The 27,800-nt window shown below is 39.7% G+C and overlaps 1 long non-coding RNA gene across 1 annotated transcript in view; it reads left to right on the top strand.

Moving 5' to 3' along the window:
- Gm32828 overlaps positions 1 to 26,299 on the top strand; it is a 231,973-nt gene extending 205,674 nt beyond the window's left edge. Inside the window, exons 4-5 of the long non-coding RNA XR_003950121.1 lie at positions 24,330 to 24,447; positions 24,815 to 26,299. This is a non-coding gene — a long non-coding RNA (predicted gene, 32828). The remainder of the gene's footprint in view (positions 1 to 24,329; positions 24,448 to 24,814) is intronic.
- Positions 26,300 to 27,800: the final 1,501 nt, after the last annotated feature.

Genomic DNA, 27,800 nt, shown 5'->3' with positions numbered 1-27,800 from the left:
ACATGTAGAGGCAGCCCATTAATAATGTCTTAATATGAAATTTTGACATTTGGCTAGGGTGGTGACATCATTAAATAAATCTAAGCACTTATTTCATTGACAGAGATGGTGTTAAATTGTCTACAAAGTGAAATACTAGGAGCATTCTTCCAATCTCATTTTGTGATCTTACCTCTCCATAACATTAGAGATCGGGCCTTTTTTACAAGAGATGTTTGGAGACTTAACAAAGCAAGTGCCTAGAGAGATGGCTCAGTGGTTATGAGCCTTGCTGTTCTTGAAGAGGACCTGGGTTTGGTTCTCAACACTAACATATCAGCTTACAAACGTGTGTGTGTGTGTGTGTGTGTGTGTGTGTGTGTGTGTGTGTGTGTGCATGACAGTAGAACTATGAGTCAGGATGATATAGTTACAGGACCCCCAATAGAAAAGGGACATCTTAGCCCTGACATCATCTCAGAATGATGGGTTATGGCAGCAATGAAAAGCAGACTGATCTTTTTGGTCTGTCTTCTTATTGTTGTAATTCTCTACAGTGTTCCTCTTTATTACTTGTGCTGGTGGAGTCCTTATTCCTTTGCTCTGCCCTTGGTATGCCACTGCTTGAAGCTACAAAGGTATTTTTTGCACGTTATCTGCTTTATTATGGCCACAAATCACTATTCTTCAAAGGAAAAAAGGGAGGAAATAGACTTCCTAAGTACAGAAATTTCTACATAGACCCCAGAGACTAAAGATTTCTAATTCTTGGAAATTGTATATTTTGTTTATTTTCCTATGAGGCAAGTCATTCAATGGAAGCAAGACAGCTACATTTTCTTAAGGCACTGAGATGAAAGAAAAATGACACCTGCAATTCAAGTCAGTGTTGTCCTCCTTGGCCTGAGAGGCCTGCTACAGCATGCCCCCAGACATATCATCTCCTTTTCATTCTCAAGAGTTCTGTTTTGTGCTGGGGACTTCTGGCAAAAATTATGCCAGGAAGGCAGGAGAATTTAAGCAACACTTTAGTGTATTATGTGTTGGTTTCTGGCAAGGGAATGCTTGGCTGACTGAGAAGCCCTGGATGCCACGTCTCCAAGGTGAATGTGTAATAACTTAGGTGTCAGTAATTTCCTAGGAGATGGCCATAATTATATCCAAACAAATTGCCTGAAGGACTGCAGATTTATTAGCATGAGATTAAAACTCTCAAGTTTGAATAAACCTAGAGAGTAGTGGTACTACTATCAGTGGTAGTACAAGCAGCATGAGTTTCTGGAGTCTGTCTAATTGTCCAGTACCAGAGAGTGGTTGGAAACCTGCTAGAGGTTGGAGCCTGCAGTTAGGCCCCTGAGGCCCCACTTGTAGGTTCTAGAGGTGGTGATTATAGTAATTAGGTGTTAGACTTTGATCCTTGTATCTCTTAAGTAACTAAAATAGAGCAAATTTCTCTGAGCCTTTGTGGACTTTAAGAACACCGTGTATTTGCTTTGAAGCTTATGCTAGATTCAGTTCTGGGCTCTAGTTGACCTTCACATGTACAGGTAAAATGGGTAATGTTCTCTTCTGGGGGATTGCCCTGTCTGTTGGACAGACAATGGGATATGTGTCACTAACCCTTCCAGTCAATGAAGCCAATCTTGTCCTGACTTTTGTGATATCCTACTAAGAGAATAAGCTGGACAAGACTGGGAAAGTCTTACAGAGAACCAGTAAGCCTTACTTTCCACTGGGATAGCAAGATTGTGAAAGCAAATGTCAACACTGGCATATAATCAAAGTGTGTATGTGTGTGTGTGTGTGTGTGTGTGTGTGTGTGTGTGTGTGTGTGTGTGATGGAGGTGGGGACAGATAAAGTCCACTTGTTAATCAGAGAGGCCACAGTGTCAAGTAACAATGGGCATGGGTGGGTGCAAAAAAGAAATGAAAGACTGTTGATTTTGACTTTGGCAGGGTCTTTGAAAAGACTAATTTAAACTAAGAAGTACTGCTTAGGCTGGTAGAGGTATAAATGGAGCATTTGAGCTAGGAATTTTCTTGACTTAATATTTTTGTTCAAATGAATTAGCATGGAAATATTAAACACTATGTTTGCGACTGACTGAGAGATCAGGTTAAAAATGAAAGAAAAGGATAACAGGAGGGTGTTTTTGCTGATATCTAAAAGCCAAATAACAGACCAGACTTTGAACATTTGTCAACATTGTGATGTTTTACTGTATGGTATGTAAAGAAAAGAGGATTAGATGAAGTTTGAAGGTGTCAGAATATAACCTTGTTATTAAAACTAGGCAAGAGCAGGTTGGTGAGGTTTAATGTAGCTGGTGGGTGAGGTTGTGCTGAGGCAAGCTGAGGTGGCCCACTGTGGAAGTATTTCTCTAATGAGGCAGGAGCTACTGAAAGCAACCAGACAGATGTAAATGTGATTTAGCCTTTAGAGGGTCACAGAGAAATTGGATGAGCCGGAGTTTGATCAATGGGCTTAATTTACCAGACACTACCTACTTGGTGCTAAGATGGATGGAGGAGATTGGAGGATGAGAAGCAATAACACTGGATAACAGCCCAGATAGAGGCTTAAGGAAAAGCTACAGAGGGGATCTAGTAGCCAAAAAAAAATCAAATAAATACAACTAAAATCCTTACAGATGAATAGTTATCAGTGGCCTGGGATTAAGGCATTGAACTTTGATCACTAATATAGATCCTGCAAACACACACTTACATTTTGTATTAGTTTCCTGCCTCTCTCTATACATTTACTGACTTATAATAGTCTAAGAAAGACTTGGCATTCTGTAGGGACCTCTTGGAGACTTTTCCTTTTAAATTAGCAGATAGAGGGTTACCAAGGTAAAGGTGTGCTTCTTGTACTCTTAACATGTATTGATTGGCTGATTTCATGCATCTCAGCCTCACAGACTGGAATGTTATAAAATGTCTACTGAGATATTAAAATTATATTCTTTCTTTCAATTGTACTGGCATCTGTTATTCTGGGGCCGTATGTAAATTTAAGTTCCTCTCACTTAGAAAAGAATTTACTTCTTGAGCACTCAGTTTCTAGGATGTCAGTTTCTTTGGCTTTGGTCTTATGTGACATCACAGGGAGAGGACCTCTGAGAAGACTAAAGTAATTCAAGAGGGACTGCTTGGGCTGGTAGAAGTGTACATGGAAGACTCAAGCTAAGAATTTTCTCCACTTGATGTGTTTTTGTTCATGTGAATTAGCATGCATGTATTACGTACGTTGATTAAACATAGGCATGGTCCAGTGTGAGGAGCAACACATGATGTCCTCTTATCAGAGCCATTAGAGTCAGATTTCCCTGTTCCAATGACAGCTTCATGGCTCTCTCCCTTTCCTCTCATGCAATCAAGGGTAGCTTACTTGGCCTCTGTGTGGGCAGATAACATCCCTAAAAAGAAAAAGAAAAATACTTGATTCTGGGTCTTGTTGGGAGAAAATTAAGTGAGTTGATACATAAACCAGGTCTCAAAAGACTGCCGGGTATAAAGAAATGGCTGTTGCTCCCGGCATGCTCCATAATAAGTATCTTTGTTACTATTGTGTACCATGTGCTCATTGGATCAGTTTCTTCTCCTGTTTCTGTGAAAAGGTATCCTAACAAAAGCACTGTAATCAAGAAAGAGTTTATTTGGGCTCAGGGTTCAAGGGTATAGTTCATGCTGGCAGTGATTTGAGGAGCTTGGGGACCCAGCTGCCCACCATCTGAAGTCAGGAAGCAAGGAGTGAGAGATACTGGGACTCAGTTAAGTTTCTGCTTTTGTTTCAGTAATGCCATGGCACAGTTTCACCCACATTTAGGGTCAATCTCATATGAAAATGAATATAATCTGGCTAGTCCCTCCAGGATGCACCCAGAAGCTTGTCTCTTCAGTGATTCTGGATCCTATCAGGATCACAATATCACTCATTACTGTTATGGACTATTTACTGCTTACAAGGTGCAAGGAGTAACAAGATGCAGTTTGTTTCCAAGGATATAAATATATATGTCTGCATATGTGCCACGCACACATATATGCATATATATGTATGTATACACATGTACAATTCCTTTTCTTTAGAGAGAGAGAATGAGAGAAAGAGAGAGAGCAATCTCATGCGGGTGTGCTATAAGCTTTAAAGAGATTAAGGCAGGTGCTGAAAGAGCCTAGAGGAAAGAGCAGATTTTCTGAGGCTCAGGATGTGCCCTTAGACAGGAAGGGGGTTAGAAACACATAGACAGTGAGGAATTTAGAAACAAAGTCTGAGGTGGAAGGAGAAAAGTCACTTCACGACTTTTTAATTTAAAGGGAGGTCATTGGTTCATATAATTTTCAGTTGCATGAGAGCTCCAAGATTCAATTCTTTGAAATGGCACTTCCATCCCTTGGTGAATATATGAGAATTCTGTAAATGTGTTGTTGCATCCAAAAAATTTTAGCTTCTGGGCATGGAGTTTATCCAGTATCCACAGCAACACAGATTCCTACTGGAAATTTGAATTAGAAAAACGCTGACACGTTAGAAAATATAATTTGTACTCAATGACTTGAAAAAAAATAGAAATACCCAGTAATTCTGCAGTTACTAAATGGGGCCTAATGGCACTTTCACTTTTTCATCTTGGCATTTCAAGGTTGTTCCTACCAAGCTCACCTGGGAAGAGGGGCTTTTAGTAAAAAGGCACGCTGGTGCTTCCTCTGATACCTCCATTGAAACTGGTGCTTTCAAATCATTTAGATACCTTAAGTGCTAGTGTTCTTATCAGCTAGGGGAGTGGCTTGCCAATTTCATTGTCTATAAGAATCATGTGGTGGCTTTGTACAGTAAATACAAATTCTAGGCGCAATGCCATTCAGTTGATCTCTGTGTGACAGGCCTCAGGAGTCAGGATAGGTGGTAACTCTGATGTAGAGGCATCTCCAAGGGACATGGCTGACACACTATGTGACTTGCTTCATTTTCTCTGTGACCAGAGTTAACCAGAGATTTTAAGCTGGGGAGTTCCTGTATCACGTTTTTCCTGATGGGACTGGCTGGAGTTTCAAAGAAATCAGCAAGGCAAATGTTATGGCGTTTGGTCCAGTACATTCATTAGGGGAGCCCACAAAGAGATTACAATAGCTGTCCTTGTGATAAACTTCAATAAGAGGGGAGATTCTAGGCAGGTAGCCCTCAATGAGGGTGTGGGTATGGAGTTAATATAAGGGATAAGAGAATTCATCTTAGGAAGGAAGCTTATTTCTGTAGCAATAGAGTTGGCTCCCCATAACCCATAATCTTTGTGGCAAAAGAGACCTAGACAAGCTAATTAGTACCTGATAATGTTTGAGGCCCCTCCATGGTCAATTCTGCACATTTCCATCTGGCTGAACTGTAGAGCAGTTAATAAGTTAGTGGATCGGGACCCAGAGAGAGGTTGGTATGTGGGGCCCTATTCACTGAGTGAAGAAGGTGGAGAGACACTGAGTAGTCTTTAAACCAGTATGTGTGTTCTAGAAGCAGTTTGCCTTTAAGTATTAAGGATAATCAGAAAATCAAATCTATTATACAAAGAAGACTCAGGAAGAAAAATGCAATTGAAGCTAATAATTCAGATTTGGAAACTGTACCTTGTTTATTAAGAACCTTCGAGGCCAATGTTTGGTCTTTGTTCTTTCTATCCAACTTCCCTCGCTGGGCATCCCTTAGGTGCTCTTGTCTTTCTGGGTGTCAGGAGATTCTCCATGTTGCTAACTTGCCCTCTGCATCCTCAACTCAGGGTGTCCTGGAGCTGAGACCTTCTGTCCTAGAAGGACCTCTCAGAGTGATCAGTTGTGAGATAAAATAATGTAACCATGGGAAAGCATATCAGGATTTGCTTAGTATAGGAGGTATATGTCAATTTGTGTAGTACTGTATAATTTAGAAAGGTCTGGAAATCATACTGCCCTATCTTTAATAACATAAGAGAAAACAGAGGTTAGAAGAAAAACTCCCATGTAGGTGGACTTTCGTGCTTCTTGTTAGGATTTAAGACAGACTGCGGATATAAAAATCCTGCTACGTCAGGTATGTATACAGCGTGCTGTGCTAAAGACAGCATGTTCTGCCTCAGAGCATCAGCTCCAGTGTGAGCTGGGACTTTGAAATGCATGCTAAACCTAGAGGTGATCAGCTATGTTTGAAACAAGAGATGTGGAGGATGACTTCTGTTTCATAGACTTCCCCTTTAATGATAACTCAATTAATTTTAATAGCAGTGCCTATGAATTGCCTTATAAAATGCTGTTCAAGGTGTCCTATAAAACCTACAGTTTAACAGACAATTTAGAGTGGTGAAAAATTCTAGAGTGAAATGCGATGTCATATTGGGATCTGAAAAAGATCCTGCACTGTTCCTTTCTGCAGCTGCAGAGCTCAGGGAAGAAAATCGGTTTTTAAAATGGTCCTTACAGAGGGTCCATGAAAAGGTCAGCCCAGAAGGAACTGAGAAAAAGGGTAAGACTTTCAAGTGAGAGAAAGGATAACCACTAGAGGGCAGACTAGAGCTTGATGGAAGACTGACTTTCTCCTGGAGGAGATGGACAAAGCCGCTGAGACCTGTCTACTTAAACTCTCTACAACGGCTTTCATTGAATACAGGAGGATGCACATATAATGCAATGTATATGAAATTCTGATGCACATCTCTACATAAAGGTATGGAGGTCCAAAACTGATGATAAGTGCATTCCTCAATCCCTTTCCCTTTATTTATGAGGCAGGGTCTCTTGCTAAACCTACTCAGTGCTGGCCAAATCCTGCCCTGCTTGTGGGACTCACTAGCTGTCTTTAAGGACCCACGTCGTGAGGATGACAGATGGCCATGACTTCTGGGGATCCAGACTCCTGTCCTCACACTGCGTACCAAGCACTTCTAATACTGACCCATTTCCCTTCCCCAGGCACACATTCTTGCATCTCCACACATATTCACTTTAGAAAATGTCCATGTAGAGGGACCCTTTATATTAAATTCGTATCATATTAAAATACCAGAATTGATATTTTGAAGCCCCAACACATGGTTGTTCTAAATGATGCTAATGGAAATGCATGTTATGAAAAGGTTATTTCCCATTGCAAACTTGCTTCACCGAAGTATTTTGCACATCTTGGGAGGGAGATAAACTATTACTGTAAGCTGTCAAGCTGGCTCGGCAGAACACAAGCAAGTGCTGCCTTAGCTGGTTAGCAAGACCAGAGTCTAGAGCCCTGTGAACTCCTTAGGCTATATCTCATCCAGTGGAATCCCACAGGGAGAGCAAGACTCTGCAGATGAAGTGCAACATAAAGATAGCCACATGAGGCTTCCCTCCCACCCCCACCCTGAATGATCCGGAGAATAAAACCTGAAAAGTACCACTACAGGCCAGTCTGGAGTTTCAAGATAATTCCTGCTTGCATATGTTCCTACACTCTGGCCTACCTCGATTTATCACCCCTGATTTTGCAAGTATATCCCTTCTTTCAAGCCAGTTTAAAACACGCTGAACTATTTTTCAGGTGGTCTCTCACTGTTTAAAAATCCTCCATTAGCTAGCATACTGAAGTGAACAATTCCATTGTCTACAGTTATGCATGATTTTCTGGTGGATCCAGATGTGAGACCCTGTTTTCTTAATGACACTGGAGGTGTCTGGAGCAACTCAACATTTGCTCTGTTGAGCTTAGTCAATCAGACACACAGTTCTTTAATAACTTGCTCTTTGGTCCTTATCATTCATCCAGGGACCAAAGTTTACTAGGCAAATCAATCGGGAGACAGTGGAGCAAAATGTTACAATAAAAATGCCATAGAATGAATGAAGGGGGCTGTGGAGTCCCATGCTCCTAACGTTTAACCAGAGGAGGACCTTTGGATAGGCCAATCTCTGTGGCTACCAATTTCCTTTCCTTTAAAATTAGAACAAGGCTTTCTCTGTCTAGTGTGAAAATTATGACAATAGAAATGATGGAGATTTCAAGAGAGCACACTGTTCTCTCAATGATGGGTACTGCTTCATCACTTGGTGATACAGAGAACAAGAAAACAAACTCTGATTGCACCCTCTGGACAGCAACACCAAGGAAAGAGAATCCACATCTGAATTCGCCAAAGGAGCACACATGTGCTCAAGGGCAACACAAGTGTTAACTGGGCAATGCCAGACTCAGGGGCTGTTCGATTTTTAGACAATGAAAAACAATGATAAAACAAGTTAGAAAATGTTGGTACTGAACCTGCAAGGGTAGCCAGAAAGAACATGTGATTGAGAGAAGCTACTGTCCTCGGACCCACAGAGTTTGATTAGATGAAGATTCCTGGACTGACTTAAGCAAATGTCCCCCCTGGGAACCAACTTCCTAGTACCTGTTTCTTAGGGTGTCTAATATATAAATGTAAAGACTTTCACTGATGTCACCTGCTTTCCTCAAGCCTCCTGTGTTTGCAAATGGCCCAGTTAAGACCATTGAAATGTAAAACGGCAAAAGGCAGAAAAACTTCCAGGGCCTCCTGCTGCAGAAGAGAAAAGGTATGGAGAGCTATTACCATGCTGGAACTTTCCTGCTGTAGGAAGGAGATGAAAAAATGTATTCACCATGGGCTCCAACTGTCTGAGAACAAAGTCTCTGGTCTGGCTGATGCATGAAGCTTTCTGAAAAGGTCGTGTCCTGGAGGCATCCAGCACTAGGGGATGAAGCCACTGAGGGTTACCTTATTTAGGCCTAATGCTCAGGCTGGATCTGGGAACACAATGTCTCCTTGGGAGGTTGGAGGAGTGGGAGGGTAATGCTGAGTGGCTAAGAATCTCTTAGACCTCTGTGCACCAGGAAACCTAGGGTACTTTTGGACTTTTGCAAGCTACAGAATTGGATGCTGAATAGTAAGCAAGCAGAGAAATGGGCTGGATATTCATAAGTGATGGAATTTTGGGCCACACTTGCTCCTGGGGTGGGGGTCACTTGAGAACATTTAGAGGTCATATACTGGAAGTGGAAACTTCCATCAGATCATATATTAGGGTAAAGTCTTAGCAAAAAATGCTAATGAGTTCATGAGATCCATCCTGATGTTGGCTGGAGACATTCTTCTCTGTTATATTTAATAGAAAGCTAAAGATTGCTTGTCCACCATGAGCGTATCTTGCAAAGAACAAGGAGATAAATATAGATAACTTTGACTCTGTTTCCACAGGTTACAAGTTAAATCCAAACCAGATATGGTGGCACAAATCTTTAATCCTAGTGTTCAGGAGGCAGAGACAAGCAGATCTTTGTGAGTTAGAGGCCAGCCTGGTCTACATTGAGAATTCCAGCCCATTTGGGGCTTCATGGGCTCTGTTTCAAAATGATAATATTAAATTAACAACTTAAATCCAGAATCCTCATGGTTGGTAAATAAATACAGAGCTCTTATTGGTATTTTCATATTGGTGGGATTTGAACCCCTTGTTTGATAAAGAGCTACTACTGCTGTATCTGGCAGCATGTGATACTTAGCAAGTTTAGAGTTTTAGGTACTTTGGTGACAATGAAGAGACTATAACGGAAGAAATGGACCTCTGCCAAGAAGGATTGCCAATGTACATGTTAAATATGCTAGTACATGTCTATCACAAATGAGAGAACTAGAGGACAGTGAATAAAGGGAGTTTGCAAAATTGCCTTGGGATGGCAACTCCTTTTAGCATTGTCCCTCTTCCACCTCTGACATGCTGATGCTTACTGACTCAATGCATAAATCTTCAAATTGATCCTAGACAACTCTATCTCTCTCAGTAGCCATAGCTCATTAGTCATAAAACCCTATTAGTTCATAGCTCAAGAAAGTTTGTCAGTGTCTACAGATAAATTACTTGAAATAATAAGAGTGAAAGTAGAATTAACACTGAGACCAGCATGCAAAAGCCCCTAGATTTTGATATCCACAAAAGAGAAAGGCTAAAAAACCCGCAGCTTTGTAATATTGATCTTGATAGTTCATAGCATCTTCTGTACTGTTCTTCTTATGTGCGGTGCATGCTGCATGCACTTCTTCATTTTTCTGCTACTCCCAGTGTGTGTGTTAGCTTGCTAACAGGAGAGAAAGTAGGAAAGGGTAAGAATGCCTTAATGGTATTCTCCTCATGGAACAGGCATGGAATTCCCCGTTAATTAATTGTAGCATATATGCATTGGCTTTGTCATTAATAACATTATAGAAAACTTTAATTTTATAGAGTTCTTATTTTTAACAGCAATAAAAATGTGTTATTTAGGAAAAAAATCTAAAAGGAGGTAGAGTACACCTTTACATAGAAAGTATTAAGCCTCATTAGACAATCTTTAAAATGACCTACATAAATGAAGAAGATATATCATACTCAAAGACAGTTTTCATATTTCAAAGATATCAAATCTCCCTGAATTTACCCATAGTCCCAAAGCTGTTTCAATAAAAATCCCACAAAATTTTTATGCAATGTTACAAGGTCAATCCAAAGTTTATGTGAAAGAGCAAAAAGCACAGAATAGTCAAGGCATTCCCGAAGAATAATTTGGGGGCTTTTGCTCTTGATATTAATATTAAAGCATCATAAATTTGTAATACTGCTATTCAATGGAAACATAATGAGAGGGGTCTAAGCCTATAGCTCAGTGGTAGAGCATTCACCTGACGGTAGGAATCCCATGTGTGTTGACACCCAGCACGGCCCCAAGCAAAACAGACAGGAACAAAAAGAAGAAGAGAAAGAGGGAAGAAAGCAGATTCAGCAATGGCCCAAAACCTAGCACCATGGCTCTGGCCAACCCTCCAAAGATGCACACAGAAATCCAGTAAGAGTTACAGAAGCAATTTAAACTTTAAAGTCACATTTTAAAAGTGATAGGAATTTTAATGATAATATTTGGTTCACTATATATCTAAATACTATTTCTACATGTAAGCAGCATAACAGTAGGAAGGAATATTTCAGTGCCTTCACAGCAAGTTCTCCAAAATCAGCAGTCCAAACTTACATCTCTTGTAGAAGAGTCACATTATCTATTAGTTAGTGCTGATTAATCAATGTGCGTGCATTATATTACTGTTACTGTAAAGTAAACTGTGAGAGAGTGTGATCAGGGATTGAGTTACTGGTCATGAAACACAAGAAAAACCCTAAAGACTGATGGGTATATGAGGACCCCATGTGTGGAAGGGGAGGAATTGTTGTTTAGAGGATAATGTTCTTGCAATTTATACAGAATTCAATTTTGTTCTTGACATAAAGACTTAGGTATGAAAAGCAAATCTTTAAACCTCGAAAAGAAAGTACATAAGATAGAGAGATTGAATATCCTTATGACCTTTAAGGAGTAGCTTCCTAAAAAATAAAAGCATTAATTACGGAGGGAGATACTTTGAGATTTGAATGTATTGAATTTAAGAAGAAATGATTATTAAGTGATCCTATAAAGCAAGTAAAAACACAAGCCCAGTATGAGAATTTATTTGCAGCACTTAATCCTGAAAAGCATTATAATTCAAAATAACCAAATAACTCCTAAAAGTCAATAATGAAAACCTATAAAACCCAATAGAAAAATAATCATTTCAGAGAACATAAAACACCGAAGAAAATAAAAGTGTAAAATGTTTCTAAGCCTCATTAGTGATCAGGGAGACACAATTTAAGCATAGAAAAAGGCAATGTAAGATCCAACAGGTGGTCGAGACTCAGGAAGATTACTGTTCATAGGGAAGTATGGGCTCTCCTCGTGCTCCTTGAGAAAGACTACGTGATACATGGAAGACAATTTGACCTTGTCTTTTAAATAAATTATGCACATGTTGATGAACTTGTATTGCGTCCTGTATTATGTACGAAGGACACACTTAGGGAAGAATGTTCCTAACACACTAAGGTAGAAATGACACTAATGTTTATTGGTGTCGAAAACGAATGAATAGATGATGTGCTGTTTGTTTTTTGGAATGCTTATGTCAGGGGAAATAGATGTTTATTGGTCTACTAATGTGGACATGTATAATTTTAATGAAATATAATCAAATTTAGAAGTAACGGAAAAGTTGTGTGAGACAAATAGGATGCCATGATTTTTGTAATCTAGAACCTTTCCTGAAAGATATTTACATATTTTAAAGTTTACCTTTTCAAAGGCTCTATGTGTAACTTGGTACCCTTTAGTAAGTCTACAGCATTGTGTAGCCATAACTTCAGGGGCAGGAGAGATGGCTCAGCAGTTAAGAGCATTTGTTGCTCTTGAAGAGGTCTGGGTTTCTTTACCTGCATACACGAGGTATCTAAGAGCCATCAGTGAATGTAGTTGTGAGCGTCTATCACCATCTTCTGACTGCTTTAGCTACTGTATAAATGTGCTACACAAGCATATATGTAGACACAGCACCCATACACCAATAACAATAAAAAGAAACAACAACAATACTACTACTACTAATAATAATAAACATTTAGATATTTCATTATACTTGTGTTGTCTGGCTGAATCCATGGAGGGAATTATCCCAACATGACAATAATTCCTCCCAGGGACTGCCCCAAATTACTCTGTGAGAGAATTGGCTGAGGCTTTTGAGAATGCAGCACTATATAGAAGCTGGTAACTTGAAAGCACTAAGGATATCTCTGTCCTTGGGGCAGACAGAAAGGACAGGAAACCACACCCAGGGATTGTTGCAAAGACAACTGAACAACAATAGGAACTAATCAGTACCTCAGACCTCCCAGGGATGAAACTACCACCAAAGAGTACACATGGAGGGACCCATGGATCTAGATGCATATGTAGCAGAAGATGGCCTAGCTGAACATCAATGGGAGGAGAGGCCCTTGGTAGGGTGAAGGCTCTATACACCAGTGTGGGGGAATGCCAGGGCCAGGAAGCAGCAGTGGGTGGTCTGGTGAGCAGGGGGAGGAGGGAGAGGGGGAGAGTGTTTTTCAGAAGGGAAATGGCACGGTAACATTGAAATGTAAATACAGAAAATATCCAATTTAAAAAAAGGAGAAAAAAAAACAGAATGTGGCTCAGGGATTAGGCTGTCTTGTATGTGCTTAGCAGCATAGTTGACCTTTTCCATGCTTTAGAAACGACCTAAACATGTTTCCAATTCTTCTGATTCTCAACTGGGACATAGAAAGCAGAGAAAACAACCTCTGAAAAATATCCAGTTATCTGCCACTTCCTTTCCCCATTATCAGACCATTTTATTTTGTCTTTATGGGTTTGCTTATTCTGTATAGCATAATAATTGGGGATAAGACAGCACACAGCTTTTTGAGTTCATATTTTCCACTTTAGTATAGTTTCTATGACTCATACATGCTATAGGAAGTACAGATACTAGCCCTTTCTATTGTTGAATAGCATTGCTTTGCAAGTACTGGCTGGGATTGTTTATTTGGTTAGTGGATAGGAATTGGGGTTCCTTACAACATGACTTCAAAGGCATGAGATAACAGAAACTTCTCCATCACCCTTTATTTACTTTCCATTCTTTACCAACTAAGATCCCATCCTTAATGTAGCCCTCAAAAAGAGCTCTAGGAAGTACATACACATTACTATTTAAATATTTTTTATTATCACCCCTATTTTAATAAGAATATAAAATTGTGGGGCAGTGGGCTGCTCACAGACAGCCTGGTCTCCAGTAGGTCTTGAACCCTGGACCCCGGTGAGCGGAGATTTCCATCTTGGGCACCTGGCTCCTGTCACACATCAATCTTGTGGTAGCTGCACCAAGCCCTCCCACATGCAAATAAGGTTTCCCCAAACTCTCAGTCCAAGCCAATGAGAAGTGCCTGCTGTCAAACCCTCAATCACCCCCAAAATTGTATATAAGTCCTATCCAGGGAATAAAGGTGTTCAGGAACCACTCCCTCATCCTAGAGCTGTAACACTTGGGGAGAGATCAGCTCTCCTGATGTGCTGCCTGAGGCCCTGCCGCACTCCTCACTGCCTAGTCAGCTTCTGGTCAGCCAAGCCCAAAGTGACTCAGTGCAGGGCAGCACTGCAAAGACCATGGTGGAAGCAGAGAAGACACTTCCCCTCCCTGCCCTCCTTTGCTTCCCTTCGCTGGAGCCTTGGCACCAGGACTGGCCAGAGATCTCCATGGAAAACCTCTAGTACCCAGGCCCACATAAAATAGTAAGCAAGCAATTAGTGTTGTGTTTCTGATATGGTTTATGCTATATATAAACTTGGCAGTCACTGTCCCAGCCCAATTGAACTTCAAATTCATTGGCAAGCTGACCATGTTTGCCATGTTTCATACTCCTGTGCTTTTAAGACTACTGGTCTCTTGCTCCCAATTTCCTAGATTGGTTTTCTGGGTAAGGTTTGATGAATTATGAAGTCTATCTTAATATGTCTACTATCCCCTTTTAAACAATAACTAATTTAGGAATCAAATTCATAAATTAAATTGCTTTTCCTCTATTATATTGTTGCTATGGATTTATTTTCTTTGGTATTTTTGGTAACAATATGACCAGTAGTTGATGTTTTGTAAATATTTTGCCATTTGATAGAGAAGCAAATGAGGACAAGTGTCCACTAATCTTTGGGATTTTGCAACAGGTGGCCAGGTATCCACACTTTTGGAAAGTATCTTGATTATATTAGAGCACTGAGAAGTCACATCTTTCACCAATGGTTGTGATTGAAGTGTGAAATGTTGCTCGCAGGCTCGTGTGTGTGTGTGTGTGTGTGTGTGTGTATGAACTCTATAACCCCGCTGCTGTTGGCCTGGGCAGGTAAAGGAACCTTGAGGTCTGCTGGAGGAAATGGGTCATTGGCAGTCAGGCCTGAGTCTTTACAGGCTAGCCATGCTTCCTCTGTTCCCAACTGTGTGCAAAAGTGTAATCAGGCAGTCTGCTTTCTCTGTGTGATGTCTTGTCCTCCTCGCCATGATGGACTATATCCTTGTGACTATCCTTTAAATTCTTCTGTCAGTCTGGCTTTTTCCCTCCCATCACAGCACATAAGGCAGTAAAACATTAATTCTGAAAAATAATCCCCAAAAATCCTTTCAAATGTTGCCCCGTCAACATTTGCAAATCTTGGCTGAACATCTAGTAAGAATGTGACAAATGTCTCTCTGACCTCAAATTTTGTCTAGGCTTTTCAACTTTTTATCAGTAGAAGTTGCATTTTTTACAATTTCCCAAGTCTTAGATTCCAGTTCTATGCTAGAGTCTCTGGTTGTGGCCTTTGCAGAATATTTAATTTCTTTAAAAATTTCTGTATCTATAATTTTTACACATTACATCTGAGCTATATCTTCAGAATCATAATTCTTCTGCAGAGTCTGTAATAAAAGGAGAGTTTCTGCTTTTTCTCTTACCTCTGTGTTCATTTTGAACATATGACTTGATATAATCTAATCTTTCTACTTTCTTGAGTCCTCTAGGATTGGGTAGTCTTATCTCTTGATACTTTTCTTAGAGAAGATAACTTCTTTATGTAGTTTGTGATGTTTTTTGTTTTATTGTAAACTAATATTCACAGACATCACTTTATTCCTTGAACTCTTATAAACTTTGGTTACAATATTTTATTTTGAAATGTTATACATTTATTTAGTTTTATTTTTTTGGCATACAGTCGTAGACTTTATTGATGCAAAACCAGTTTCTGAATGCATTCATTATTCTGGAGATATACTTTTGGTAGAGAAACTTTAGCCTTCACAAATTTACTAAATATGAGGTATGTTAACTAATACAAGGGGTGTTTCGGTCATCCATGCTAGAGTATGTGCAATTAGTTCTTTAGCTAGATTATACTCTTACCTCCCCAACCCTCCCTGCTACACACACATTTCTCCTTCATGTTCTTATATACTTCTCTAAGGACAGATGATACCTTGGTGTGTGAGGTAATGGGTGTGGTCTTTCTGACCCCACTGTCTCTAAGATACCTGATTTGACCATTCTGCTTCACGTGCACAATACTGTGTTCATATGTGCACTATTAAAAAAACAATCCCTGGAGCTGGTAAGGTGACTCAGTGGTTAAGGGTACTGGCTGCTCTACCAGACGTCCTGATTTTAATACCCAGAGACCACATGGTGGCTCACAACCATCTGTAATGGGATCTGATGCCCTCTTCTGGTGTGTTTGAAGACAGATCAACATATACATAAAATAAATAAATAAATAAATAAATAAATAAATAAATAATATTTTTTAAAAACCCCATAGTGTCTTCATTCATCATCTTGTCCAGCATTTCTGTATCACTTATTGTATATAAATAGGAACTTTCATGTTGAATTTCTAGCATATTGTTATGGTTGCATCTTTTATACATTATAATGCTAGAATGAGACTTCATTCCAATGAATACAAATGCAAATCACATTACAAAATGCATATGCAACTAAACTGGCATATTTGTGGTATGTATAAGCAGAACTGTGTCTTTGTTGGTTGAGTTCACAGTGTTCTCAGAATTCCAGGTACTGTAGGGACAGTGAACAACATAAAAACAATACTTTATTTAAAAAGATACTAAGTCTTCTGCCTTCTACTTGAATGACTACTAAACTCACAACAGAATGAATTAAGAGTGACAGTAAACCTATTGCGGAATCTGGAAGGAATTCCTACTATTAGGGTGATTGAGCTAGACTGAAATGTGTAATTGATGGTCCATTGCTTAGGCCCATGAGGAATCTGCCGGCTCCAGTGAAGATAGAAAATCACCCTCAGTATCCCTTATCCATGGCTTGCTCAGTGGTAATAAGGACATGTGCTTTGCAAACTTAAGACTCTATTTCTAATACACGTTAGCAGTTTATAATTATTATCAATTATTGGGATACCTAGAGAGAGAGTTCGCTCATTTTCTACTTTTCTTTTATATTGCAACTCTACCTGAAACCATACCAATAGTTGCCTTTCAGCATTTAGCAAAAGATCATGATCATTAAAGTAGAAGTACATGGAATATACAGGGAAGGGAAGGGTCCTTGGTGAGACACTAAAACTCAGGTGTTAAGGTCTTTCTGGAAAGCATGTAGGACTGATCAGGATACAAGTTTGTTTTAATTTAATCACTTTATATATATGTACACATACATGTTTATGTACATATAATATATACATACATATGTATATCATATTTTCTTTATCCATTCATTACTGATGAACATATAACTTTTTTGTTTTGACATTTCTTAAGGTAATGTCATTAAAGTGTCTTTACTACATGTATATTTTGTTAGGAGTCTACAGTGAATTTTGTAGATTCAGAAACAAAAATTTTAAATATATTTTAAAACCTTTATTTCTTTACCCAATAACTTCATCTATGAGGCCCATGTTGGTTCTATATAGATGTTGTTATTTTTCATTGTGATCAGTATTTTCTTTAATGGAAACAATGTAATTTTTTATAAACTAAATAATTTTGTTTTAAAGGTTTCTTTTAGTTTTTGAATTGTGCCTTTGTGTGTGTTTGTGTGTGTTTGTGCATGCATGGGTAAGTGCAAACACTGTATCTTCCTTGAGCTAGAGTTACAAGCAGAAGCGAGCCACCTGATATGGGTGCTGGCAACTGAACTCTGGACCTCTTCAAAAGCAATATTCATTGGTAACTTCTGACTCATCGCCATAGTCTGGGTTTTGTTTATTGCAAACTTAAACATATGTGTTTTGAATTTATATGTTTGTTTATTATTATAATATGTGGGTCTGTGTGTGAATGCTTGCAGAAGCCTGAATGAAATATCAAATTCCCCTGAAGCTTGAGTTGGAGGTGGTTATGAGCCATCAGTTACGAGTGCTGGAAACTGAACCTACGTTTCCTGAAGAGCAGCAAGCCCTCTTAACTAACAAATCCATCTTTTTGGTTTCCTGTTATGCATTTCTTTATAAACATGCATATGTAGATATGTTGGATACATGGATAGAAACAGAATTGTTGAACAAGCCAGATTAGGCTGACCCTCAGTGAACATCCAGCTACGAGGATGAAAGTACCATTTGTTCTACATTATCACCAACACTTGCTGCTGTCTTCTGTTTACATGTTTAGTTGGTGGGTTATGTGCAAATGGAATCACATTTTGTATTAAATCTGTACTTCCTGGATGACTGAAGAGTGAACACAGTTTCATGTGTGTATGTGTGTGTGTGTTTGATTTACATATGTTTGTGTACACATGTGTGAGAGTAGTGGAACACATACCCAAGCATGCACAGCTGGAGGATAGTGGCCAATGTCAGGTGTCTTGTATTTCTTTTCACATTGATTTTTGAGACATAATCTTTCACTGAACCTGTAGCTCATCAATTGCCTATACTGGTTGGAATGAATCCTTTATTGACCCATACACGTCTTTGCCTCCAGGCTCTCCAGGCCTCATCTCCCCAGTCCCAATTTTACATATTTACCTGATATTTGACATCCTTATGGAGGTACCATTTCATGAATGTTGGCTATCCTTCTTTGTTTATATGGATGACAAATATGTTCTCTAACATTTTCTATCTTTTAAATTTTTCTTTTAATGAAAACTATTTTAGTTTGATGTGGTAGAAATTTATAATCCTTATAAGGCTGCAAAAAGGACACAGAATCCAGGTATTTTATTTATAAGCCATATGCGTAGATTGCACAGATCCGGGGCTACCCTAAGTTATCCCACAGCTGTAAAGCCCTTGTTACTTGTTTCTCCTGGCCACCTGGTTCTGGTCCATGGCAGATTCTTCCTCCTCAGTCTTCTTATCCTCCTTTCTCTCTCTATACCTGTAAGTCCCCTCTCTCAAACCTCCAGTTCCACCTTTCTCCCTCCTCTGCCCAACGACAGGCTCTAGCCTTTTATTGACAGTTAAATCAGAAAGAAGATTCACACGGTTCTCTTGCGTATATGAGGATCTGTTTGCTGGGGGAATCTATGCCATGAGGAACCAGTGTTTTTGCATTAGAATACAAGCAGCATCAAACCAACCCACTACCGTCTGACATATTTTAATAATCAATATTTTTATTATATTTCCCTTTATTTGAGAAATCATTTCATACATAAATCACACATGTATACTGTCACGCTGGCTACAGTAAGCCTTATTGTTTTTCTCTTCAAATTTAAGATTATGTCCTACCTTGAGTTGATATATTTTAAGTAATATGAAACAACATTCAAGCTTCATTTTTTATTATTTACAAATGATTCCAGCAACATTTACTGTGAATCTGTTCTTGTTCTATCACTCACATAGAAACCACATACACAAATCTAGACAAACCAGTTCCTGGCTCTTTTACTCTGTTCTATTTGTCTTTTTTCAGTTTATCTTTATCAATCTTTCTATCGTGGTATTATAACTAGAAAAATATACCATGCTATTTTTCACTTTAAATGAGTCTTGGCTTTATTATTTGTTACTTATATTTGCAGAGCCATAGGGTAGCACTATCACGTGTGAAGTTATAAACTAATAAATTTGGATTTTAGGTTGTGATGAATTGAATCTAGATTTGGAAAAAAAATCTGCCAGACTTACATATGAATATTAAAACTGTTCAACGTGTGCTGTCTTTATTTAACTCCCTTTTATTTCAATAGAATTTTATTATTTCAGCTACATAAATTGTGCATGTTTTTCACAAGATTGGCATGTGCTGTTTCATGTTCCATGTAGCATTTTCATGCCTTTTAGCTGTCACTAAGATAATGAAATAATTTCATGCATTGTTTTGGTTAAAGCACCTTCTGCACCCACTTAATAATGTAACATTAAGTCCTCTGTGACTCTTGGTAGATTTGCTTTTTTCCTTTCCCAGCCTCCCCCTCCCCCCTTACATTTCTGTTTCTTTTCTTGCTGCCTTCATCAGGGCCTTCACTGTGGTGTGGTGTAGAGGTTGTAGACGTTAAGAAAGTGACTCCCTGTCTTGTTTCTTCTCTTGCTGCAGACTTCTTATACATATACTTTATTTTTAATCACATTTCCTTTCATTTCCTGGCCTGCTAGGAGATTTGATTTTTATTATGAATAAATTGTGAGTTTCCTTGAGTGATTCTTTTCCCTCTGTGCCACAGAGATTATGAGAAGATCTGCTCTTTCTCTCCTAATGAGGTAGACGGGACATCAGGTATTTGATGGGTAGAGGTTGAAGCTGTGAATCACCACACAGCATTACTCATTCTTACACCTAAGCCTGGTGACTCTTAAAATATTTTCAGCTCTTTCCTGAACTTAAGGTGATTTGTAAGCAACTGTATAGTGGAAAAAAAATCCAACAAGGTACTCTTATCTAGAATGTGAGTCGCTATGCATTGAAAAGATGGAAAAATAAAAACAGATGTTTTACTTAAAGATGAAAATAGCAACTTAGGGAAAATATAACAATATACTTAAGCACTTAAAGAACAAATGTGGCAGAAGAATTACATATAAGCACGCACCACTGATGGCCTTATTGGCATCAGTGGGAGGGGAGGCCCTTGATCCTGTGGAGGCTTGATACCCAAGTGTAGGGGGATGCTAGAGCAGTGAGGTGGGAGTGGGTGAGTGGGTGGAGGAGCACATTCATAGAGGCAAAGTAGAGGGGGCTGGGGTATAGGATGCGGAGTTTGTGGAGGGGAAACTGAGAAGGGGGATATCCTTTGAAATGTAAACGAATAAAATGATTAATAAAAAAATAAAAAAGAAAGCACTCCCGGCTGCTCCAGTTCTAATTGGAGCTGAACTCAGCCAGCAGACGCCCACTAGGCCTGATTATTGCTTCTTTTCTCTTCCACCCTCTGCTAGAGCACAGACTTTGAGCTTAGAGACGTGTTTGTAATTGTTGGTTCTAACCTTGTCACCCCCCTCTTTCTGTAGTTCTTAGGTCATACCATCCGACTTTATCTGTCCCCTGGTTTGTGCCATGGCACGGGGTGACAGGATTTTTGTCCCTTCTGGTCAGCACTATCTAGAATTACCTCAGTATTAGTGCACACCTGGCACTCAATACCATTCTCTGTGATTTTCTATTCAGTCCTGCTCATCTCCTCCAGCCTTTAAATGTCCAAAGAAGTCATTGGGGATCCATATATTAATAAATAGCCATAGTGTTTTGAGCTTGCTGGAGAGCAGAGAGCAGACTGGGAATATTGCAGCCATTCGTTTGCAAATGATTTAAGAAATACTTCATCATGCTTTATTGTGTTTTGTGTGATATAAACACACCTCTCAATTGAATTATGCTCTGTACTCAAGTGGGAGGTTAAATTACACTGCAGACAGAAGAAGAAAAGTGCAGTTATTTTAAGTAGAGTTTGGGAAGACAGAAGAATGGCGTTGTAGGATTTTGTGGCATTAATAAGAGTGTCTAGATGTGAAACTTTGAGCCAAACCCTTCGGCTTCATAGCTCACGCATAGTATTTGATACTGGAAACAGGCTTTTCAGCAGTAACAGTGAAGACCCTTGATACTGGTTGCTATGCTAAAAGGATGGACCCCGTAAGTTTTAATTTGTGGTGTTGTGATTTGAACAGGAATAACAATAATTTCTAAGAAGATTGAGATAATGGACAATAAATCAAATGGGTCTCAAGGAGCCAGATAAACAATGGATTCTTAATAGTAAGAATAGGATATTACCCACTTGACAAGAGGAGGAAAAGGTTGTATAGTCATACCTCTGTTGGTCATGTGAACATATACCTTTTCTGAGACTGAATGTCCTAGCAGTTAACTTGGCTTCTATAAGGAGGCTGTCTATTTTTAAGTTTAAACACCTTTTAGCAGCTGAAGTTCAAGGACATAGACTAGTTAACACAGCTTTGAAAAGAGGAATGAATCTAGAGAACTTGTTCTACCTAAAGCACAGAGTATCAGATAACCTTATATAACACATTCCTGAAATAGAGCCAGCCATAAATAACATTTTTTTTTCCAGGACTGAGCCCTGAGCCAAGACCTCTCTCACATACTGAGCAAGTGCCCTGCTGATGAGATATAGCCTGACTGTGTTTTTGTGTTTTGAGGCAGTGTCTCACTCAGATATCCTGACTGGCTTTAAACTTCTTCCAGGCCAGCAAAACCTCACTTGCAATCCTCTTGCCTCAGCCTCTTGAGCAGCAGATTCCAGGCCTGAGCCACTAGGCTCAGCGGTTCACTGATCTTGAATACACAAACATGCTGTGGGAGTAGATTAGTCTTCTTTGTGTGTGTGGTTTGTATGTGATGAGGAAGACCAAGTAAATGAAACACTTTGCAAATTACAAATCTAGAGTATTAGAGTCAATGAAACAATCAATAATAACAAAAGAACTTTGAATCATTTCACTAGAGGAATAAAGATACAGAAAATTCAAGTAAAGATTCACTAAGATATTATTCCAGAAGAGTTAGGAAGCTGGGAAGACAAGACATTCTATGAAGGCTGTGGGGAAACCAAACTCTGACACACTGTCACTGATGGTATATGATGGTACTGGCCTCAGATCGGCAATCTACCAATGTCCTTGAAACTGTACATATGTCCCATCATCTCTATTCCTGAGCATTTTCCTGCAAGAATGGTGAGCATGTACCCACAGAGTCATGAATGTAAGGTTGGTTTTTATTGTCAACTGGATTGGATTGTAAATGAGGTAGGAGGTTAATATAGCACATTGCTAGAATGCACTAGGTTGTTTCAGGAGAGGATTGACTAAGAGAGGAAGAAGAACCCCCAGTGTAGATGGCATATTAGTCAGGGTTTTCTAGAGTCACAGAACTTATGGAATGTCTCTCTATATGTGAGAGATCAAACTGTGGGAAACTAGGCCCTCAGTAACTCTCACCCCGAAGATCCGCTGACCCTTTGAAGGGAATTATGTCACCCCCTCCTCCATGGCCTCCACCTTGTGCCTGGGACTGCCAGCTTCACTCCTTCCTTCACTTGGCGCCTGGAACCGCCTAGATAAAGCCAGCTTCACCTCCTCCTCCATGTCTCCACTTGGTGCCTGGGACTGTTTATGGCACTCCAAGATAAGCTACAAGATGTTTGTTTGATGGCTGCCTGGGACTGTTTAGTTAGGGCTGACACTCCAAGATAAACTGCAGAATGTTTGAAGGCTGCCCGGGACTGTTTTAGGCCCGACATTCCAAAATAAGCTGCAAGAAGCCTGTAATCAGCATCTGCCCCAGATGTTTATCCCTTTCTCTGTATTTTATTATGCCCCCTCGACCCCTCTCTATTTTTTCTCATTGTGTGCTTATAACCAGGCTCCTAGCCTCCATTAAACAGACCTTGACAACTCTCTGCTTGGTCTCGCTTCCCTTTCTCCACCCGCTTCTCTTGCAGGCCTTGGTTGTCCTCGACCCACGGAATAACTAGGTCCTGCTGGACGAGACATATATATATATATATATATATATATATATATATATATATATATATATATGGAATTTATTGTAATGACGTACAGTCTGTAGTCCAACTAACCCAAGAATAGGCAGCTGTGGATGGGAAGTCCAAGAATCTAGTAATTGGTCAGTCCCATGAGGCTGGTTTAAGGTGGTCTTCTGTAGAAGTAAATTCCAACAGATGTGCAATTAAGTGCAAACAGTCATAAAAGAGTGAATCTTCCTTCTTCCAATGTCCTTATTTAGGCATCCAGCAGAAGGTATGGCTCAGATTAAAGGTTTGTACCACATGCCTGGATCTGGGACTTGTGATGTCCCAGGGTGACCTTGAACTCAGATATCTCCTTGCCTCAGTCTCCTGGGAGTAAAGGCATGTACTACCTTGTCTGAGCCTAAGCTTTTCAAGGCCACTGTGCCTCAAGATCTCCATGCTACCAGGTCAGAAACTTGTGTCTTCCAGCCTCAAGATCTAGATCACAGGTGTGCCCTCCAATTCTGGATTGTAGTCAAGTTGGCAACAAGGAATAGCCATTATAGATGGTCATTCACAGGCTGAAGACTTGGATGAGATAAAAGGACTGGAGAGGCTGAAGCCCATAGCATATTCTCCCTGTCCCAGTCCTTCTCCCCTGTCCCTCTGTCTCTCTCCATCTTTCTCTCCCTATCCTTGTCTGCTGTCCATCCTCTTTATCCCTCTCCCTTTGCCCATGCTCTTCCTCTTCCTTGTTCCTCTCCCTTTCCCTGTCCCCCTCCCTCCCTCTCTCCTAGTAGCCACTGTGTGAATTACTCTTTTCTACTGTGACCACCCTGCTATCTGAATTTGCTAGGACCTCTGAAAAAACACCAGCAAAATAAATCCCTCTCCCTTTATTTCTGTCACATATTTTGTCAGAGCAATTCAAAATGAAGATGTTATATTCACTGCTGAATTCTTTCTAGTATCCCTGAACTGGGAAGAGTTTAAATCTTCTTTCCTAGGCAAATGGACAGACATCCTGTGGTGCATCTGCACAATGGATTACTACTTGGCAATAAAAGGCATGGACTACTGATAATCCAAGGAATATGGAGTGTCTCCAGATAAATAACATTTAAGGTAAGAAGCAAAACCCATCTACGCTAAAAAATTTCACTTGTAAAGAAATGTTATCAAGGGAAAAGGGAAAATTTCCAGAGGGGTAGATTCATAGGTATGCACATTGCCTACATACTCAAGTTTTATTAGTACTTATATCATACTAATCTGTCTTTATCAATTATACTTCTAAGATGCTGCCATTAAAACTAGACAAAAATAAATAAAAGTAGACGTGAAAAATCTGTCTCCATGTACATCTATGTAAAACTTAACAGAAATGATTAGCACATCATAAGGCCATTGAGATCATAAAATATTTTATGGAGTATTTAATATTTGTGCCTGGTAGTTATGTACCCTCTTCAAATATTTACTTATTTTATAGAACGGAGAAGAATGTCTGAGAAGAGTGGACAGTATGAGGCCACACAATGATTGGGAAACAACTTCTTCCTATAATGGGTTAAATCGTGTTCCCACCTAATTCCTTGGTCATAAAACATTTTGAAATCCTAATTTGAGAACCTCAGAATGTGACTTCCTTTGGAGATGGGTCCTTTAAATAGGCAATTAAGACAAAATGAGACATTTTGGGTACATTCTAATCTGATATAGTATCTTTGTAAGAAGGCACACTTGGGGCTCACAAATAGAAAGAGAGACCTTGTGGACACACTGAGAAGGTGGACACTTGTGGCTAAGTGTAAGGGCATCAGAAGAAAGCAAGTATGCAGAAACTTTGATCTGAGGCTCTCAAGCCACCTGACCCTCTAGACCAGTGGTTCTCAATCTTCCTAATGCTGCAACCCTTTAATAAAGTTCTGCATGTTGTGGTGACCCCCAACCATAAACTTACTTTCATTGCTACTTTGTAACTGTAGTCTTACTACCATTATGAATCGTAATGTAAATATTTTTTGGAGATAGAGTTTTGTCAAAGGGACCGAAACCCACAAGTTGAGAATTGTTACTCTACATAAAGAATTTGGCCCCTGAGTCCATACATATATAGTGCTGTGTTTCCTCAGTCCTAAGCACATGCATGCATGGCCCCAGCAGGTCTACAATAGCAGACTTCCCTGTTCGTAGAGGCAACTATTTGCCAACATGCCTTCCTCTACAGAGCATCTGCAATATCACACAGAGCACCAGCAGGCTGTCACTCATCTTGGAGCACAGTAATGACAAGCCTTTCAGCTCCCAAACCCAGGCAGGACTGCACCCTGCGGCACCTCTTTAAGTGCCTGCCGTGGTAGGGTGCCTGCTGGGGCTTACAGCTGCTGTGTGGTGGGCTCCAAACTCGAAGCTCCTACTGCTGAGTGCCATTGTCAGGTGCAGCCAAGCCCTAGCTTTGTATAACCAAGTGCTGTGAGCAGGGGAACTTCAAAAAGGAGAGAGACAAATGAAACTCGCAGGTTACTTCACTCACGGGGATTTTCTTTCCTAGTTCATTTATGGTACTTTTCATCTGAAAATTTTATCTTGAAATGTAGAAGCTTAAATATCTTCAATGGAATTACTGCATGCTTTCTAAGACTCTGGCATTCTTTGTATAAAGTAGGGCCTGCTCTTGCTGTCTCCCTTAAGATACCATGTCCTCATTTATTTTCTTGCCTTTTAAACTTTTCTTTCCATCTAACAAGCCCCTTGAACACCTCTTAGGATTTTTTTTTTTGATCATAAACCAGATTTTTCACTCTTTGAAAGCTTGTTCTCTCCAACCCTCATATTAAACTCCCCGCCGCGTGAATCCATGAGTGATCTGTCAAACATAAGCATAGAAACTCCTTGGAGACAGAGACATGGTTTTATATCTCACGCATAGCCTTCTGGGCACTAAGTGTTCTTAATAAATCACCATAATGGCTTCCACAGTGTCTAAAACATTTTCCTCCAACAGAACTCGACAAGTTTTCACATAACTCAAACTAATTGAGAAATGGTTATCCCCTCGTTTGTTCGTTGGATTACATATTAGTTGATGGGGTTACCAAATTGAAGAAGAAATGGGTTTGCTCTGCAAGAGAGATTTGAAAATGTGTTTAAAAGTGTGAAGTGGCATTCGAAAGAGATGGACCATTGTATAGATGGAGGAGGGATGTGTTTTAGAGAGGGCTTGGAGGACATGAAGGAGAGATTCGAAAGGCAGGGCTGTTTAAGATCAGACCTATTGCCATATGTTTAGTGTAGTGCATGTGTTCAGCTCTGGCATAGCTACTCTACAATGGCTGAGGCAGAAGCCTTTCCTGTTAAAGTGTTTATCCTCGGGGCATAGGTTGTGGTGGGGTGACTCTGAATATTTGTCAACATCTTTCATAGGTAAACATGCATTGACCTAGGCTCGTGAGATGGCTTATCAGGTAAAGGCAGTTGTCACTAGGCCCTCAAAAGTATGAATTTAATTCAAAGAACCCTGTATTAGAAGGAAAGGGTTGACACCCACATGTGACCCTCTGACCTCCACTCAGCCACCATGGAGTGTGTGCATTCACATAAAATAGATAAATAGATTCTTAAAGAGAAAAATGGAAAACTCTCTATTCATTGACCAATGAAAAGTTGCTAGACAATTTGACTTTTTAAAATGTGCTAAGCTAGGCAAAATATGTGTGTTTATTTGCGATTTTTCCAAGTTACATTAAGTGACAATTTTGTACTCACTTTCTGAAGTTTATTCTAGCTATCACTATAAAGGACCATCAATCCTTTTGAAAAAAAACACAGCAATTTATAATGTAACACTTAGAAAAACAACCAGCTTTTGTGTTTCTAGTTTGTTGTTGTTCTTTTCTTTTTCTCCAGAAGCTTCTCCTGACACTAGCTTTATATATGACTTTATATATGACTTTATATATGACTGACTTTGCCCTGTGTCTAATTCTCAAATCCTAAAATTTACAGATAAATAATTTAGCAAGTACACTTTAGTTATATTCTATTTCTGATTGCATTTTTTATCCCCACTATGTATCCCAAAATTTGGGTTAAAATGTCCTGGAGAAGAGTCACCATTTCCTAAATTCCCTCTAAATTTCTATCACAATTCTTGGCAGAATATGGGAGCCACAGCTGTCATCCTGTCACTGGGGGCTGTGGCAAAAAGATGGAATTGTTGGGAAAGGCCCTTGACTTAACCAGGGCTTTCTGGTAGATGGCTGCTTTCAGATTCTTAATAGATGACCTTGGGAGATGGCCTACCTTTGATCTGGATGTTCCATGAGGGATGGAACCTCTTTTGGCTCCTGGTGACATGAACTTGGGGAAGTAGTGTACTGACCCAGAGCCAGGGTTTGTAATTCATTGTGTTGCACCCAAGCAAAATAAGGAAGTGATCAGGGAGGAGTGAACAGAGCAAGTGCGAAGGGAGAGGG

This window comes from Mus musculus, chromosome 12 (genome assembly GCF_000001635.26).
Source record: "Mus musculus strain C57BL/6J chromosome 12, GRCm38.p6 C57BL/6J".
NCBI classification, from domain to species: Eukaryota; Metazoa; Chordata; class Mammalia; order Rodentia; family Muridae; genus Mus; species Mus musculus.
Note: the sequence above shows the minus strand (reverse complement) of the source record. Positions and strands in the feature narration are given on the sequence as shown.